The sequence below is a fragment of the Labeo rohita genome, chromosome 13 (assembly GCF_022985175.1).
Source record: "Labeo rohita strain BAU-BD-2019 chromosome 13, IGBB_LRoh.1.0, whole genome shotgun sequence".
In the NCBI taxonomy this organism is placed as follows: Eukaryota; Metazoa; Chordata; class Actinopteri; order Cypriniformes; family Cyprinidae; genus Labeo; species Labeo rohita.
The window spans coordinates 33,275,689-33,294,479 of record NC_066881.1 but is presented as its reverse complement, the minus strand read 5'-3'; the positions used below and the strand labels follow the sequence as shown (position 1 = coordinate 33,294,479).

At 33.7% G+C, this 18,791-nt stretch overlaps 1 protein-coding gene across 2 annotated transcripts in view; it reads right to left on the bottom strand.

The window, feature by feature from the left end:
- The window catches only part of foxn2a (forkhead box N2a), a 49,038-nt gene extending 30,845 nt beyond the window's left edge, over positions 1 to 18,193 (bottom strand). For both annotated transcript variants that reach the window (XM_051126790.1, XM_051126791.1), the window contains exon 1: positions 18,076 to 18,193. The gene's annotated coding sequence lies outside the window, so the exon portion shown is untranslated. The remainder of the gene's footprint in view (positions 1 to 18,075) is intronic.
- Between the last annotated feature and the right edge of the window lie 598 nt (positions 18,194 to 18,791).

Here is an 18,791-nt window from a genome sequence, read left to right as displayed (position 1 = left end):
GAAAAATTAAAAAGAAAAAAAAAACGGAATTTGGCGAAAAAAAAATTCAAATTCCGTTTTTTCAGTTTTTATTTTTCTGGACTCCTTTTTAACGGTTAAATTAAATAGTATTAATCAAAAGGCATGTCTAATTATTTAAAATCATGAAACTTAAACAATTTAGCATCAGTTTATTAAAAGTTAAACAAAAATAACATGTTTACGTCCCTATGAAATCTTTTATTTTCACCCACCCTATGATTTATTGTTACCAAATTCTGTGTTCTAGCATGTCTAATTATTTGAATGCATAAAAACACACAGCTTTTCACTTCTCAAGATGTTAACTGATGGACTGGAGTGTTATGGATTACTTGTGGATTATTCTGATGTTTGGACTCTCATTCTGACGGCACCCATTCACTGCAGAGGATCCATTGGTGAGCAAGTGATGAAATGCAACATTTCTCCAAATCTGATGACAAAAACTTATCAGAAAGCAATATTATGGATTATGGACTTTTCACTCGTCAATAGCGTTTCATGTGTGCAGATTTCTCTCCTGATTCACACCAGATGATTTTATCATGTTATTACGGATTACGGACTCATATTTTGGCCAGAAGCATCAATTTTAAGTTAAAAACGTCCATAACGTCTATTATTGTGATGTGTTTATCAGCTGTTTGGACTCTCAGTCTGACGGCACCCATTCACTGCAGAGGATCCACTGGTGAGGAAGTGATGAAATGCAACATTTCTCTAAATCTTTTGATGAAACAAACTTATTAGAAAGCAATACTATGGATTATGGACTTCTCACTCGTCAGTGGGGTTTTATGTGTGCAGATTTCTCTCCTGATTCAGACCAGATGATTTTATCATGTTATTATGGATTACAGACTCATATTTTAGCCCGAAGCATCAATTTTAAGTTCCCTAAGGATGGATTTATTTCTAACAAAGGCAGCTTTTGGATTCACAAAATGTCAACTGATGGCCTGGAGGGGTGTGGATTACTTGTGGATTATTGTGATGTTTTTATCAACTGTTTGGACTCTCATTCTGACGGCACCCATTCACTGCAAAGGGATCCACTGCTGAGCAAGTGATGAAATGCTACATTTCATTAAATCTGATGAAGAAACAAACTCATCCACATCTTGGATGGCCTGAGGGTGAGGACATTTTCAGCATTTTTGAGTCTACTATTCCTTTAATGTCAACAATGAAACATCTGATCATCTGAGTTTAACAGGGAATTTCCAGGTAATGCATGAACTGCTAAAATGAATACACTGAATGCAATGCAAGTTAAATGTAAAAGCTGTCACCATTAAAACGAAACCCTACTGAAAGAACATATTCACTGGCAGAAGCACGAACGTTCAAAGTCACTCTAGAAATGAGCCATTTATTCTAACAGGTCACAAAGTGGTTTCATTAAGAACATGGTCTAATACTCCAGGTATTATGACAAGCGTTTCCAACACCGCACCGCTGGGAAGCAAAAGTCTTTCACAGAAGTAGGCTAATAAGTTCGGAGAGAGAAAAGCGCTACAGAGGTGAGACTAAAAATACAGCACGGAAAATAGTTTGACACTCATTTAACTTTGCCGTGAAACAACTGCGTGAGAGCTGTCGTCTGAGGTCAGGTAATGTACTGTCCCTACTTATGTAAAATCTCCAACACGGACATGAAAGGAGTAGGTCCCTTCCCCCACGATGTCACGGTCTTAATATAGCAGCACACCATCAGCCCGAACGCGTCGGCGCTGATATCAGGGTGACGATTTCCAGGAATTCACGACTGGAGAAAGAAGTGTTGGACAAACCGGCTGTCTAAATGATCTAGGGATGAAAAGAAGGAAATCAATGACTGGTCTTTTTTTATCCAGCACCAATTGTGTAGAATAAGCCGACAAGATGTTCTTTCATCACAGAAAGGTCATCACTGTAAAAGCTACTTTTTCATGCGTTATCTTGATTTCTTTTAGAATTTAATGACTTTATGAGCGATCTGTCACCTTATTCAATAGTTCTGATGGAATGACTTGATTTAGTAGCAAATGCCTTTTTAAAGACACGAAAGTTTTTAAAAGTCATGAGTCTCTTAAGTCTCATCACGGCTGCATTTATTTGATCAAAAATACAGAAAAAAAAAAAGAGTAATATTGCAAAATGTTATTACAATATAAAGTAATGGTTTCCATTTTAATATACTTTAAAATATAATTTATTCCAGTGATGCAAAGCTGAATTTTTATTAGCCATTACTCCAGTCGCAAGTGTCACATGACCCTTCAGAAATCATTCTAATATGCTGATTTATTATTAGAATTATCTATGTAGCCAAAAGTTGTGCTGCCAAATATATTTTATTTTCATTTTAAAAATCAGCATTTTAGAATGATTAGAATGACCTCTGAAGGATCACGTGACACTGAAGACTGTAGTAATGATGCTGAAAATTCAGCTTTGCATCACAGAAATAAATTCTATTTTAAAGTATATTAAAACAGAGAACCACTATTTTAAATTGCAATAATATTTCACAATATTACATTTTTTTCTGTATTTTTAATCAAATAAACACAGCATTGATGAGCATAAGAGACTTCTTTTAAAAACATTAAAAATCTTACTGATCCCAAACTTTTGAATGGCAATGCATTTTATTTCATAAAATAAAATGTAAAAAAAAGCGTGAACTTGTGTTAAACACAGACCTTTTTCAGGCATATTTTGACCAAAAACCCAGTGACCTTGGAGCAATGAAATCAGGCGTTTTTCATTTCTGGGTTTACAGAACTTAACATCAGAGAGGGGAAAAAAGTACAAATGCAATGCAATATATTTTATATATATTTTCTCAAGACACTGTACCAATACTTTAGATTAATCAATCAATATATATTTAATTTATTTGTGCATGCATGTAATCAGGTGTGCACAAGTGGTGCTTACAACTCACCAAAATAAAAGCTTGCTGATTTTAGTTTTGGAAAAATATGAAAAGTCATATAAAAAAAAAAAAATATTATATGCATATATATGTATGTATTGCATTTTTTAAGTGTACTGTAAAACAATATTTTTTATTTAATACTAATTTATTTTAAATAATAATAATAATAATAATAATAATAATATTAGTAATCATACTTTATTATTTTATATATTTTACTTAAATTAACTAAATAAAGTGCAATAATACTATTAGTAATTATTATATTTGAAAATTATATTTAATGTGCCTTGTGAGCACCAAAACAAATCTCTAGGTGCTGTCATGAGAACCTAATGTGCACCCCTACATCTAGGCCTGGTTTCACAGACAGGGCTTAGGCTAAGCCAGGATTAGGCCATAGTTAGTAACTTTTTATAAATGTGCCTTATAAAAAAAACATTACATGGTATGCATCTTGAGACAAAACAAAGCCACCGATAATTTTAAAATCAGTCTGTGCAAGTTTCTTTAAGCTGAAACAGCTCAGACTTTTATTATTTCAGTCTAGGACGAGGCTTAAGCCTTGTCTGTAAAACCAAGGGTTAATGTCCTACAGTTCAATGACGTGCATTGCTAGTTGGTGACAACACATTCCTCTTGCAGATTTTTGATGGTTATCAGTATTTTGTCGAACACGCAAATGCACCTGATGTCAGCAATGAATCATTTGATCTGTACTGATGCAGACGCTGTATTTGGTACAACAGGGAATTCCCATGCTCGAAATCATAAAATATATACACTGAATGCGACGTAAGCATCTTTGAATAATGCAAAACTCATAAAATGCAAACGCAAAACACTAATTAAAGCACAGATTGATTAAGTACTACAGTAAGTGGAAGAAGCCTGAACGTTCAAAGACACTCTCGAAACGAGCCACTTCAGAAACAACAGATTGTTTCTTAATTTCAGTGTAACTGCAGATATGAATCAAAAGGAAATATTATATGATCTCATTAAGCATGTAAACCTACTGAGCCCACTCGAGCTGAGAGTTTCAGCTCAATCACAGTCAACAAAGAGGCTTCCCTACATATTAAAAAGCCTGCATTTTTACTCTCATAAACAGTGACATGGCATGCCGTTTTCAAATTGAACAAAGCTCTTGTAACTTCCTGCATTTTGTGTGCTATCTGTTGACTTTATTGTTTTGGAAACAGGAATCTACAAGTGACTCTGCTGTCAAGACAAGCTTCAGTGCAACTAAAGAGGAAGTGACTATATCTGTGAACCATTTCAGAGAAATAATTCCGCGCTGACAGAGAAGTGAGAGCTGTGCTCTAAAATCCCAAATCATAATACACTTAGCACTTGACTCAATTAGACAAGATGAACCTAAAACTACCTCAGTGCTCACTTGAATTATGCAGATGGTATCTTTAAAAGAGGTTTACAGAGTTTACTCATTTCTAGATGTATCGTGATATTGGGATTTTTCGATAACGATTTCAATGATTCATGATCCACCCACGAAGCCCCGAGCTAAATAATGATTCACGAACCATCATTTCACATGGAAACTGACAAGGAGCACGGATCAGAAATCATTCAATTCACAAAATGATTCAAAAACCCACTCTAAGGATCTGAATCAAATTATTCGCAATTTGCAAAGTTCTGATCTAAATCAAATGATTCACGAACCAGATCCGAAGTCCTGATCCGAATCAAATGATTCATGATACACAAAGTTCAGATCTAAATCAAATGATTCACAATCCACCCCGAAGCCCCGAGCTAAATAATGATTCACAAACCATCATTTCAGATCAGGACCTGGAGCACGGATCAGGAATCATTCAATTCATGAAATGATTCAAGAACCCACTCTGAAGTCCCGATCTGAATCAAATTATTCACAATCCACTTAGCTCTGATCTAAATCAAATGATTCAAGATAAGTGACTCAAAGTTCCGATCTAAATCAAATGATTCGCAAACCCGATCCGAAATCCTGATCTGAATCAAATGATTCATGATACACAAAGTTCTGATCTAAATCAAATGATTCACAATCCACCCCGAAGCCCTGAGCTAAATAATGATTCACAAACATCATTTCAGATCAGGACCTGGAGCACGGATCAGAAATCATTCAATTCCCGAAATGATTCAAGAACCCACTCCGAAGTCCCGATCTGAATCAAATTATTCACAATCCACAAAGCTCTGATCTAAATCAAATGATTCATGATAAGTGACTCAAGGTTCCGATCTAAATCAAATGATTCGCAAACCCGATCCGAAGTCCTGATCTGAATCAAATGATTCATGATACACAAAGTTCTGATCTAAATCAAATGATTCACGATACACGTTTTGAAGGTCCGATCTAAATCAAATGATTCGTGATATGTGACTTGAGGATCCAATTTAAATCAATTGATTCGTGATACACAAAGTTCAGATCTAAATCAAATGATTCATGATAAGTGACTCAAGGTTCCGATCTAAATCAAATGATTCGCAAACCCGATCCGAAGTCCTGATCTGAATCAAATGATTCATGATACACAAAGTTCTGATCTAAATCAAATGATTCACGATACACGTTTTGAAGGTCCGATCTAAATCAAATGATTTGTGATATGTGACTTGAGGATCCAATTTAAATCAATTGATTCGTGATACACAAAGTTCAGATCTAAATCAAATGATCTGCGATCCACCCAGGAAGTCCCGATCTGAATAATGATTCACAAACCATCATTTCAGATCAGGACCTGGGGCACAGATCAGGAATCATTCACTTAATTCAAGAACCCGCTCCAAAGTCCCGATCTAAATCAAATGATTCGTGATATGTGACTTGAGGATCCAATTTAAAATCAATTGATTCACGATATGCAAGGTTCTGATTTGCGAACCCGATCCGAAGTCCTGATCTGAATCAAATGATTCATGATACACAAAGTTCTGATCTAAATCAAATGATTCACAATCCACCCCGAAGCCCTGAGCTAAATAATGATTCACAAACATCATTTCAGATCAGGACCTGGAGCACGGATCAGAAATCATTCAATTCCCGAAATGATTCAAGAACCCACTCCGAAGTCCCGATCTGAATCAAATTATTCACAATCCACAAAGCTCTGATCTAAATCAAATGATTCATGATAAGTGACTCAAGGTTCCGATCTAAATCAAATGATTCGCAAACCCGATCCGAAGTCCTGATCTGAATCAAATGATTCATGATACACAAAGTTCTGATCTAAATCAAATGATTCACGATACACGTTTTGAAGGTCCGATCTAAATCAAATGATTCGTGATATGTGACTTGAGGATCCAATTTAAATCAATTGATTCGTGATACACAAAGTTCAGATCTAAATCAAATGATCTGCGATCCACCCAGGAAGTCCCGATCTGAATAATGATTCACAAACCATCATTTCAGATCAGGACCTGGGGCACGGATCAGGAATCATTCACTTAATTCAAGAACCCGCTCCAAAGTCCCGATCTAAATCAAATGATTCGTGATATGTGACTTGAGGATCCAATTTAAAATCAATTGATTCACGATATGCAAGGTTCTGATTTGCGAACCCGATCCGAAGTCCTGATCTGAATCAAATGATTCATGATACACAAAGTTCAGATCTAAATCAAATGATTCACAATCCACCCCGAAGCCCCGAGCTAAATAATGATTCACAAACCATCATTTCAGATCAGGACCTGGAGCACGGATCAGGAATCATTCAATTCATGAAATGATTCAAGAACCCACTCTGAAGTCCCGATCTGAATCAAATTATTCACAATCCACAAAGCTCTGATCTAAATCAAATGATTCACGATAAGTGACTCAAGGTTCCGATCTAAATCAAATGATTCGCAAACCCGACCCGAAGTCCTGATCTGAATCAAATGATTCATGATACACAAAGTTCTGATCTAAATCAAATGATTCCCAAACTCGATCCAAAGTCCTGATCTGAATCAAATGATTCATGATACACAAAGTTCTGATCCAACTCAAATGATTTGGGACAAACGATCCGATTACAGCACCAAAACAGTGAATCAAATTGTGACACAATGGTTTTTAAAATCATTACAAGTGATGCCAAAATTTTGAAAATTATTGGCCAATTTGATCTGATTTTTGCTAGTGAATCACTTGAAATGAAAAGAAGTCAGGAGTTTGAATCAATCGGAGCGGTTCCAGCTTAAATGACTCACTCGATTGACTGGATTCATCTGTTCCTCTTTTTGTGTCTTCAGCCATGCTTACATGACACCGTCAGTACTAGTTTAGCTCGATAATTTAATTAAATAAATAATTAAAAAAAAAAAAAAAAATCAATATTAAAGGTAGGGTCGGCGTTTTGACAAGAACAAGCTGCATTTTAAAAATATAGAAACTGAATGCAATATGCTTTCTATTGCTTATCTTGCCAGCGTTCAGCAGGATGAATGAATCATTATGAGTCAGTTCCTTGGTCAAGAAAATTCATGAATCAATTGGTTTCAAACCAGTTTATACTTAATATAAACCGGTTTGATATAATTCAATTTACCATCTAAGGCACAACTCCTTACGATTCCTATGGTCAAACACCATTTTCTTATACTCAAGTCTTGCTCTGTTGCACAGATAATAAAATCTGTTATCTGCTAATCTGGTTGTTCTTGTTTTTGCACTGGTGTGTGTAATCAAGCCCCGTCCACGGCTAACACTGCTGTCCTATTGCTATCTCAATTAAACAAACCCCATGTATTCTGCAAGGAGTGACCTACACAAAGGGCCATTGTTAGCAGTGACACAAGGCGCGTCCAGATACTCACTTTCTCCCTCGCAATCAGGCCAACGGTCACATTAGCATCGCTTTCAATGGGAGAACGACCGCTAATGGCAGCATGTATCAAATCCCCTGCGCTGAGACACGACAGACGCGGAGATCGAAGGGGGAGGGAAAAGCACGGCGAGGGCCCGCCACGTGGGATTCTCCGCAAACAGCTCTGTTTGCGACCAACTGACGGATGCAGGACTACGAGAGCGTCTCTCATCCCAGATAAACGGTCTTAGGAATTTAATGAGCCACGGAAGACTCGTCCTAAACTCTCCTAAACCCGCTAGTTAATCCATCAAGTGCACTTATGCTTACTTCAAGTCGCGTCTGAATTATTGTATATTTATGAGATGAGCACTCACTGAGCGACACCACAATGTCGTAATTTTCAGTGGAAAAACACAGGATTTTCTATAAGTCCTGAGTAAAGGGTGTGTCAATTAAGGAAACGCATTAATCACTATATTTTGTAATTTTGGATATTCCCTGTATAACTTTGCATGCATTTTCTTGCCTGAAAATACCTATTGGACAGTTTTTTGAGGTGACAGGGTTGTGTGACCATACTACATTTCCCATCATTCTCTAGGGCTGCACAAAAAAGTGATAAAATAGGAGGATTGTCAATTTAGTGTGATGCAATTTATGAATGCAATAACTCATTATTGCACAAAGACAAAGCAATATTTTTTTTATTTAAATTTCTCTTTTAGTGTGAACGACCTCTAACAAAACTCAACTGAAAAATGGACTGCAACATATTTTATAATAAAGAAAAATTATATATATGGATATATATATGTACATATATATATATATATATATATATATATATATATATATATATATATATATATATATATATATATACACATATATATATATATAATTTTTATTTATTATAAAATATGTTGCAATCCATTTATATATATATATATATATATATATATATTATTTTAATGATATGCAATGAATTAGAATAATTATGGACCTTTAATTACAAATTTTAATTGATTTGACAGTCTTGTAAAATACATGAAGCATTAATACACATAATTTGTTGTATATTTAATTATTTTTTTATATTACCATTTTGCTTGCTGTAAGGTGTTTAGTGTTTAGAAAGGACTCAAGAAATAAAATAATAATAATAATTATTAATAATAATAATAATAATAATAATAATAATAATAATAACAACAACAATGCATTTTATTATTTATTTATTTTATTTTTTATTTATTTATTTATCTATTTTTGCACCACTGTTAAAAAGCTTTGCATCTTCATTTGGAAATAAAATGAACTGTAGAGAAGTAATAAAAATATTGCAAACAGAACTCAATGTATTTGGTGTAAAAGACCTATAATATTATTATTATTGTTATTATTATTATTATTATTATTATTATTATAAACAATAATAATAATAATGATAACTATATTTTTTCTTTTATTGATATGCAATGTATTACAATAATTATTTGCTGTACATTTTATTTTATTCTTTTTATATTACTATTTTGCTTGCTGTAAGGAGTTTAGTGTTTTGAAAGTAGTCATGAAATAATAATAATGTATTAATTAATTAAATATTGTGTTAATATTTTATTTATTCATATATATATATATATATATATATAATTTTTTTTTTTTTTTTTTTTTTTTTTTTTTTTTTTGGTGCACCACTGTTAAGAAGCTTTGTATCTTTGTTGGGAAATGCAAAAAAAAAAAAAAAAAAAAAAAAAAAAAAATAGGGAGACAGAATTTTCATTCAGACTAAAGTCCCATTGTAATTGTGATTTCCAAACTATGTGCATGTAGAAAATTTTGCAAACAGAAATCAACGTATTTGGTGTGAAAGACCTCTAAAAAACTAAAATTTAATATGAATTGCTGTGGACTATGGACTGTGTTCAATGATATGAAAATAAAACAGTTCATAAAACTTCTGATGTCACTTTGAGACTATTATATGATTTACTCATCCTTTAAAAAGTGATCACAAAATGATCTTCCTTTAGGTGCTTTTCTAGCAAACTGATACGAAATCAATCTAAAAAATGAATCGGTATATTACGACATTTACTAAGAATTCTTCATAACTGACAGCCCTATTAAATGAACAATTTGTCAACACACATCATTTGCTGTTCAGTTTGATCATATCTTAGTCTTAAAGAATTACAGAACTGCTCAGAAGTTCCACTGCATTCTGACCAAAATCAATCAATTATGATTTCCAGTCGTCTAAGTAAGAAACTGGCAGAAAGGTTGGAGAAAGTATTTCTGCACAAGAGGAAATAGCTATTTTTGCAACCCAAATTTGGAGCATCCACCTATATTGGATTAGCGCGCGCACGTAACCAAGACAACTGCGGCCTTCGGAGATCTTGGGGTTCGTCCCTCCTCCTGATCGGGTGGAAAGAAAATAATAAATAATAGGGAGGCGGAGGACGAGGAGGGGGCGACGTCTAGCCGCCGAGTGACGTGCAGCTGCAGTCGTTACAGACAGTCACCTGCAAACAAAGGCCAGATAGCATCAACAGACACGAGCGTCAACACGGGACGCTGACTGATTCCACAAACCAGACGGATGAGCTGAGACTGCTGATGGGCATTACATATAATCTAATGGCTCTGACTGCGATTTCTCTAAGAATTCTTTCAATACTTTTGAGGAAGTTGTTATTGTGTTTTAAATGTATTGCTATATCAGCTTCACAGGGTATTACCTAAAATTAACACTCACCAAGTGCCAAAAGTAAAAATCAGCATTGGTGAGCATATGAAATAGTGTTACTTGCCAGTTGGCCAGTACATTTTTTTAATTTAATTCTAAATTTAATTCTGAGAACATGATTTGGTTTAGTGCGAATATCAAGTTACAAAGAATGCATTATAATTATATAAATGATCCCTTCACTTTTCGCTTGACAAGTGACTCGGTTTGCAGTATATTTTACTCCACAGGAACTACAAAAGAGAAGCATTTTAAAATAAAGGCTTCCCTGTAGTTTTCTGCCAAAATAAAAGCTCTATAGTTTAAAAAACTCACGTGTTGAATTTATTTTCTAATTTTCTAGTTGGTATTATTATTATTATTAATTAAATTTAAATACATGGTTTAATACTATTATAGCAATATTTCTTTATTGATTGAGTTTTTATTAAAATTAAAAATAAAATAAATAAAATAAAATAAAAATAGCCATTTTCATTGCCGGTAAAAAATATTTATGGCTGGTAAATTTTCTCAAATCAAAAAAAAAATCTTTAATTATACTTGTTGTAAAAATGTTACATTTTTTTGTGTCGATTTTATAAAATAATTAAGTAATTTTTAGATTTTTTTCCTTGTTATTTGTTCCATTTAAGAAATGGCTCTTAAAGGAGTAGTTCATTTCCAGAACAAAAAAAAATTACAGATCATTTACTCACATTCATTTCTTTCTTTCTTCAGTCGTAAAGTCTCCATATAGTGGACTTCTATGGTGCCCACAATTTTAAACTTCCAAAACGCAGTTTAAATGCAGCTTCAAATGGCTCTAAATGATCCCAGCCGAGGAAGAAGGGTCTTATCTAGCAAAACGACCTGTTATTTTTTAAAAACATCTACAATTTATATATACTTTTTGACCTCAAATGCTGATCTTGTCTAGCTCTGTGATGCAAATGCGTGCTCTGTGTAATCCGGGTCAAGACGACAACCATCTCATTTTCTCCTCCAACTTCAAAATCGTCCTACATCGCCGTTTTACCTTATTGTAAAAGGCGTTTGATCTTCTTTGCATGTACACTTGTAAACACTGGGTCGGTACTTCTGTAGCGACGTAGTACGATTCTGAAGTTGGCATTTGAGGTCAAAAAGTTTCGCTAGATAAGATCCTTCTTCCTCGGCTGGGGTCATTTAGAGCCCTTTGAAGCTGCATTTAAAATGCAATTTGTAAGTTCAAACTCGGGGGCACCATTGAAGTCCACTATATGGAGAAAAATCCTGAAATGTCTTCCTCAGAAAACAATTTCTTTACGACTGAAGAAAGGAAGACAAGAACATCTTGGATGACAAGAGGGTGAGTAAATTATCTGTAAATTTTTGTTTTGAAAGTGGACTTCTTTAAGAAAATTAAATTAAACTCAATAAACCCACATCATAGATTTCTGAGGTTGCAACACTCGCAAGCTTTCCCATATCGCTGACTAAACACGCAACCAACGTAATCCAGTTTTCACTCATCTTCTGACGTATTCTCTCTTGTTTCAGAGTTAGTTCTCAGCATGCATGACATAACTCCCCTGTAGTAAAAAATGGCAGAGCGAGAAATTCCCTTGTGTGTTTAGTTCCACGTCTAAGACAGGACATCCCACAATGTCTGCAACACCCATCCGGGGAAACATCCATTCAGCCAGTCCACATCCTCATCAGCGAACACTTCCGTTCTCTACAGGCATTCCAGAAAGCTTCCAATGCATTTCAAAAGTGTTTTGCTTTAGTGATGTATAGGAGTACTAACTTGAGTGGTCCATTAAAACACACCAGTGAAGGGGTATTTATTCACCATTCACTTCAGTGAGAGGCTCTCAATGGGGCAGAAACTTGACGTGATGTGAAATAAAAACCTCAGAAATCACAGATCATCCCAAGGATGGATTCTTACATCCAGGTCATCTTATATATTGTTTCTAATTACATTTCTGCAGATCAAAACAATCTTAATATAAGTGCTTCTTGAACCTATAATTACATATAAGCAATTAAAAACACACACCCTCATTTAATACAAACATTCAACTTTAAACTCAACATGAAATAGTGTTTGCAAACTATTTACTTTCATAATGTGACATGTTTTTGAGTTGTGCATTTTAAAATGATGCATTATCATTTTTGCATAAATAACTGATTGCATGATGTCCAATCTCTAAACAAAAGAAGACATAAAATGCATAATGTGCATTTATGAATCTTTTAGAACAAGACCATAAATGTGCATTAAAGTAAAAAAATCATTTTGGGTTTCATGTTGACTTGAAGGCTAATATGTCCAAAAAAATAAGTAACATAATTAAGTAATTGCATTGGTTTATGGTTGTTTAAAGCACCAATAACAAACATTTTCTCAAGGAATTCACAAATAAAAAGCTATTTTTGTAACTTAAACCACTTTTCCCAAGGGAGAAGACTGTAAAAACTTCTAACTGAAATGTTTGCCTTTCAAAAGTGCACCAAACACACAGTGCAAATATATCAACTACTGGGAGTCGGTTCAACTGGCAGTTAAACAACAGGTTGAGCAGTTGTTTCTTTTATCTTGTTTTGGTCTTTGTGTGCTGTTTATCTTGGGTCTTGCTGTCAGCAAACAACATCTGTCGAATGTGGAGAACTGACCAACCCACCCACCCTCTCAACTGCACAATTAAACACTCTGACTTTAACTTAATTAATAAACTATTTGACATTAATGAGGTATCACCTCTTTATTAGGGTCTGAGCATTATGATACTACCGTGCAATGGCAGTAATGCACAGTGTTGGGGAAAGTTACTTTTAAAAGTAATGATATTGCATTGCTCCCTAAAAAAAGTAACAAACTGCATTATTAATTTGCATGTGTTACATTACTTTTTCTCACCTTGATGTTTAACTAAAGTCATTTTTGTGTCTGGTTGAACTGGATCAATGGTCAGCTGTGAGATTACATGCAAAGTATATTTGTGCTATTTAACATTTAATTATTGCACATCACATACTGAGTTTGCATTTCACTGTTTTTATTTATTTTTAGGAATACTGAGTCTGTTTTTCAGCAAGTGAGTAAATGCATATTCTAGAATTACAGTAATCATCAGGTCTCAGTCAAAAAAAAAGGGAACAAAAAACCTGTTACTTATTTGAAAAAGTAACTCAGATATTTTGTTGTAAATTTAAAATGAATGCATTACTAAATAATAAAATAAATAGGGCTGTCAAACAATTAACCACGATTAATCGCATACAAAAAAGTTTGAGTTTGCCTAAAATATGTGTGTGTATTGTGTAATTATTATGTATATATAAATACAAACACATTCATGTATATTTTTAAAAAATATTTACAAGTATGTTTTTTATAATTTTTATATAATTTATAAAATAAAACAAAAATATTTTGTACATAAATAACATTTTTCTTAAATATATAATTTGTGTGCATTTGTATATACATAATAATTACACACAGTACACACACATATATTAGGCAAACTCAAACTTTTATTTTGTATGCGATTAGTCGTGATTAATCATTTGACAACCCTAAAAATAAAATAAAACAAAACAATAAAATATTTAAAAAATAATATAAAATAAAATAAAAATATTTATAGCTGGTAAATTTTCTCAAATCTCCAACCATTATTAAATTCAACTTTTCAAAAAAAAAAAAAAAAAAAAAAAAAAAAAACTGTACACAAACTGTACAAAAAAAAACAATTCTTTAGCCATACTAGTAATAAAAAAAAATTTAAACGTTTTTGTGTCCATCCATCAAAAATTCCTTTAACGTTTATTTTTGAGGAAGTAATTCCTAGAAGAAAAAAAAAAAAAAAACAGATCCGGTTACATTTTTAAGCTGGTTTTTAATTTGATTCCCAACTCTAGTCAGGTCTTGTGTGTATGCAGGTCTCACTAGTTACTTCAAAAAGTAATCCGAGTATGTAACTTTAGTTACTTGTAATGCATTATCCCCAACACTGGTAATGTGGCAACCAATGCTACCAATCTACCAAATTCTGTCCAAATCTTCCATTCCAGAGTTTCTAACTTTTCTAGCTGACAATCTTTTGCAATTACTGGTATCAAACATTAACCTCTTACACAATGCATGTGACCACAGTGTCATAAAAACATCTTGATAAGATTACAAGACAATTCCCACGGCTGTTAACTTTCTCTTGAAGTGATGCCATGCCAAGACCTAAGCTTCAGCATTTAAGAGATTCATTTAATCACTTTACAACAACGCAGCTATGATCGTTGGCATAATAAGTTGTGGTGACTTTAGCCTTGGGGAATAATAGCAACGGATATTCAATCAATGAGCAGACTTGCTCTGAAAGTGATTATCCTGTGAACAGATTGCATAATGTCAATGAGGTCAAGCTTCCAGTGAATGGAGCTCATATGGACCCCGCAGCATGCAACGGACAGGCCCCTTTACAAAATGCTGCAATAGCTCGAAAGAACTGAGAGGAACTAAGTCATTTACTCAGTAAAGTTTCCTGTCTAAAATCTCCCTGACACAGGTGGTATGGCAAGCATGCATGTCAACAAATTTCTGGTGGTGTAGGTGTTATGACTCACATTACCCATGATAGTGACTTTTAGTACGTTGCTTGTATCAAAACGTACTTTTTCACTTAGAATAAAACAATATGCTTTTTAATAACCAATGCCAACAGACATGTCTAGAAAGCAAAGTGGCAAATGCTGAGATATACACACACACAGACAAACACAACATTAACTCAACTAATTCACAAAACAATATTTGATAACAGAAAATGTGCAATTATTTGACAATACTTAGATTTCGGTACTGACACTCAGACACAATAATCAACGAATGCTGACTCAAAATGGCCAAATATTAGCCAGATAATAGTCTTAATTAATAAAACACCTCTGAAGTCTTCTTGTCAGTTTTTTCCTCAAATAAAAGGCAAGGCAAAACATAGTGGCAAATATTAATAATTAATAGTTCAGTCAGAAATATGGGTAGTTTACACTATAATCAATGCCACATGCTTTATCCAAAAGTATTTTTAAACACTTTACACATGTATTATGCATTTTATGACTTCTAATAAGTGAGAAATATGATATTTACAAAAATTATATTTAAGTGAAACGCAAGAAGGTGATTGAAATGGTTACAATAATAAACTAACTGTTACTGCCTACAGCATCTAAAACATACATTTCCCTTAAGAATTCATATAAATATTTCTAAATCAACACCAAAATTTTACATTTAGATCATATGTGACCCTGGACCACAAAACCAGTCTTAAGTAGCACGGGTATATTTGTAGCAATAGCCAAAAATACATTGTATGAGTCAAAATTATCTATGCCAAAAATCATTAGGATATTAAGTAAAGATATTTTTTTTTATTTCCTACCATAAATAAATCAAAACTTATTTTTTGATTAGTAATATGCATTGCTAAGAACTTCATTTGGACAACTTCACAGGTGATTTTCTCAATATTCTGATTTTTTGCACCCTCAGATTTTCAAATAAATCTCAACCAAATATTTAAATTTCAAAAAATGGACCCTGATTTTGTGGTCCAGGGTCACATATATAACTCAGCTAATTTACTAAATAATATTTGACAACAGGAATTGCACAATTCATTGACAATGCTTGGATCCAGTTAATTGACTTGACACAATTATTGACCAATGCTGACTTGAAATGGACAAATATCAGCCAAATAATAGTCTTAAAACATCCATCACTAATAAAATGTTACTTTTTCCCTTAAATAAAACATCTTGAGAAGATTAGAAGAGAATTCCCACAGTTGTTAACTTTCTTAAAGTGATGCCATGCCAAGACCTAAGCTTTAGCATTTACAACAATGCAGCTATGACCGTTGGCATACAGGGTTTCCGGTAAATTTCTGGAAACTTTCTAAAAATCCCTGGAAGATTCAAAAAAAATCCTGGAAAGTTTCCAAAATTTCTAGAATGGTTTCTAAATTTACTGGAAATTTCCCACTTTCTTGCAACCCTATTGGCATAATAAGTTGTTGTGACTTTAGCCATAGGAAATAATAGCAATATTTAATAACAGGAAATGCGCAATTTATTGACAACACTTGGTTAATTGAATAGACATAATTGTGACCCTGGACCACAAAACCAGTCTTAAGTCGCTGGGGTATATTTGTAGCAATAGCCAAAAATACATTGTATGGGTCAAAATTATTGTTTTTTATTTTATGCCAAAAATCATTAGGAAATTAAGTAAAGATCATGTTCCATGAAGATATTTTGTAAATTTCCTACTGTAAATATATCAAAACTTAATTTTTGATTAGTAATATGCATTGTTATGAACTTCATTTGGACAAATTTTCTCAATATTTAGATTTTTTTGCACCCTCAGATTCCAGATTTTCAAATAGCTGTATCTTGACCAAATATTTTCCTATCATTACAAACCATACATCAATGGAAAGCTTATTTACTCAGCCTTTCAAATTTTTTGGAAAAATTGACCCTTATGAGTGGTTTTGTTGTCCAGGGTCACAATTATTGAGCAATGCTGCCTCAAAATGGCCAAATAATAGACGTAATCCATCCATCTCTAATAAAATGCCTCAAATGACTTCTTCTTGTCACTTTTGTCCTCAAATAAAAAGCTTTGCCAAAACAAAATATGATGGCAAATTTTAATAATTAACAGTTTAGACAGAAATAAGGGTAGTTGACATTATAATCAATGTCGCATGCTCCATCCAAAAGTATTTTTTAAACACTTTACTAAGGTATTATGCATTTTTATGACCTCTAATAAATGAGAGACATCATATTTACAAAAAAAAGTATGTCTCACCACAGTAATATTTAAGTGACATGCAACAATAAGGTGACTGAACTAGTTAAAAATAAAATAAATAAACGAAATGATGACTTTTTACGTTTATATTTTAAAACTATATATTTGTATTATCACATACGATCTGACAGTGAATAATAAAAAAAAATATGTTGGAAAAAGTTCATATCAGCGAATGTTAGTACTCAACTACCCACATGTACAGATGTGAACAGACAATAGAATGTATCAAACGAATGGAACGTTGAAATATCGATTTGTTACATTCAGAGTTCGGCGCGAATTCGCTTTCAATGTTCACAAAGACAAAGAGTGACGCGCAGAATGATTTCAGATATCGGTATTCCACTCAGAAGTGCGGGAGAACACTTGAGCAAGTGTCCTCGATCACAAAAGAAGTTGTTTGCTGGATTCGAGCACATGGCAGAAGCGATGGAATGCCCGCGTTTAAATGATTCCAATTTAGAACGCCGTGAAATTCGACATGTGAACGACAACAAACAAGAGCACTTGAGAAACAATACAGGAACCGAAGCTCAGCCTGATATCCGCCCATGCTTTTTCACGTCAACTTGCCTGTGAAATGTTAACTTTCTGCGACTGTCTCATAAATATAAACTCCGTCGACACCACAGCAAGCGGCAAACTGGATTTGGTTACTCACATTCAGGCAAGCGGAGCCGTTTTCCGCTGGAGCGCGTCAGTAGTCGGATCGTTCTGCTGCCTCAAACTGTTTCCTCCATCCGCGCTGCGCACAGATCACGCCGCACAGCAACGCTACCAAACCCCTTTGCCGTTGCCAAGGCAACAGACCCACTTCAGCCAATCATAACCCCTCCCCTTCGATATCCCCTGGCAACTGCTGCAGCGCGCGCGAGCGCTGGTGGTAAAGCTTCTTGGCGCGCGCCATTCCACTCTATTTAATGTGTTTTCACCTTTTTTTCTTCCTTAATATGAATTAGTCTTAGATTCTCTGCTGAATCTCAACGGCTGTTTGTTTTCTAAGTTTTTCCCATTTAATTTGTGGCTAAAAGTAAATATTTCCCTAAGTTACTGCTAAGTTTGATTCATAGTTTAGTTTGGGCTTTTTACATTTGAAATTGTATTTATTTAACCATGTGTTAAAGTAAACCTGCATTATGTTGTTTCAGATTTTAAACTGGGTTATGGGTAAGTAATCAATCCTACATTTTAACATTTTCTCTTATATAAGACTTATATATGTGTGTGTGTTTATATATATAAAACATATATATCGTTTGCATGCATTATTATTGTGTTTTATTGAATATATACACATAATTATTTTTTGTATATTATTGAAAAAAATATATATATACGGCCAAAAAAAGTGGTTAAAACATATATATTGTTTGCATG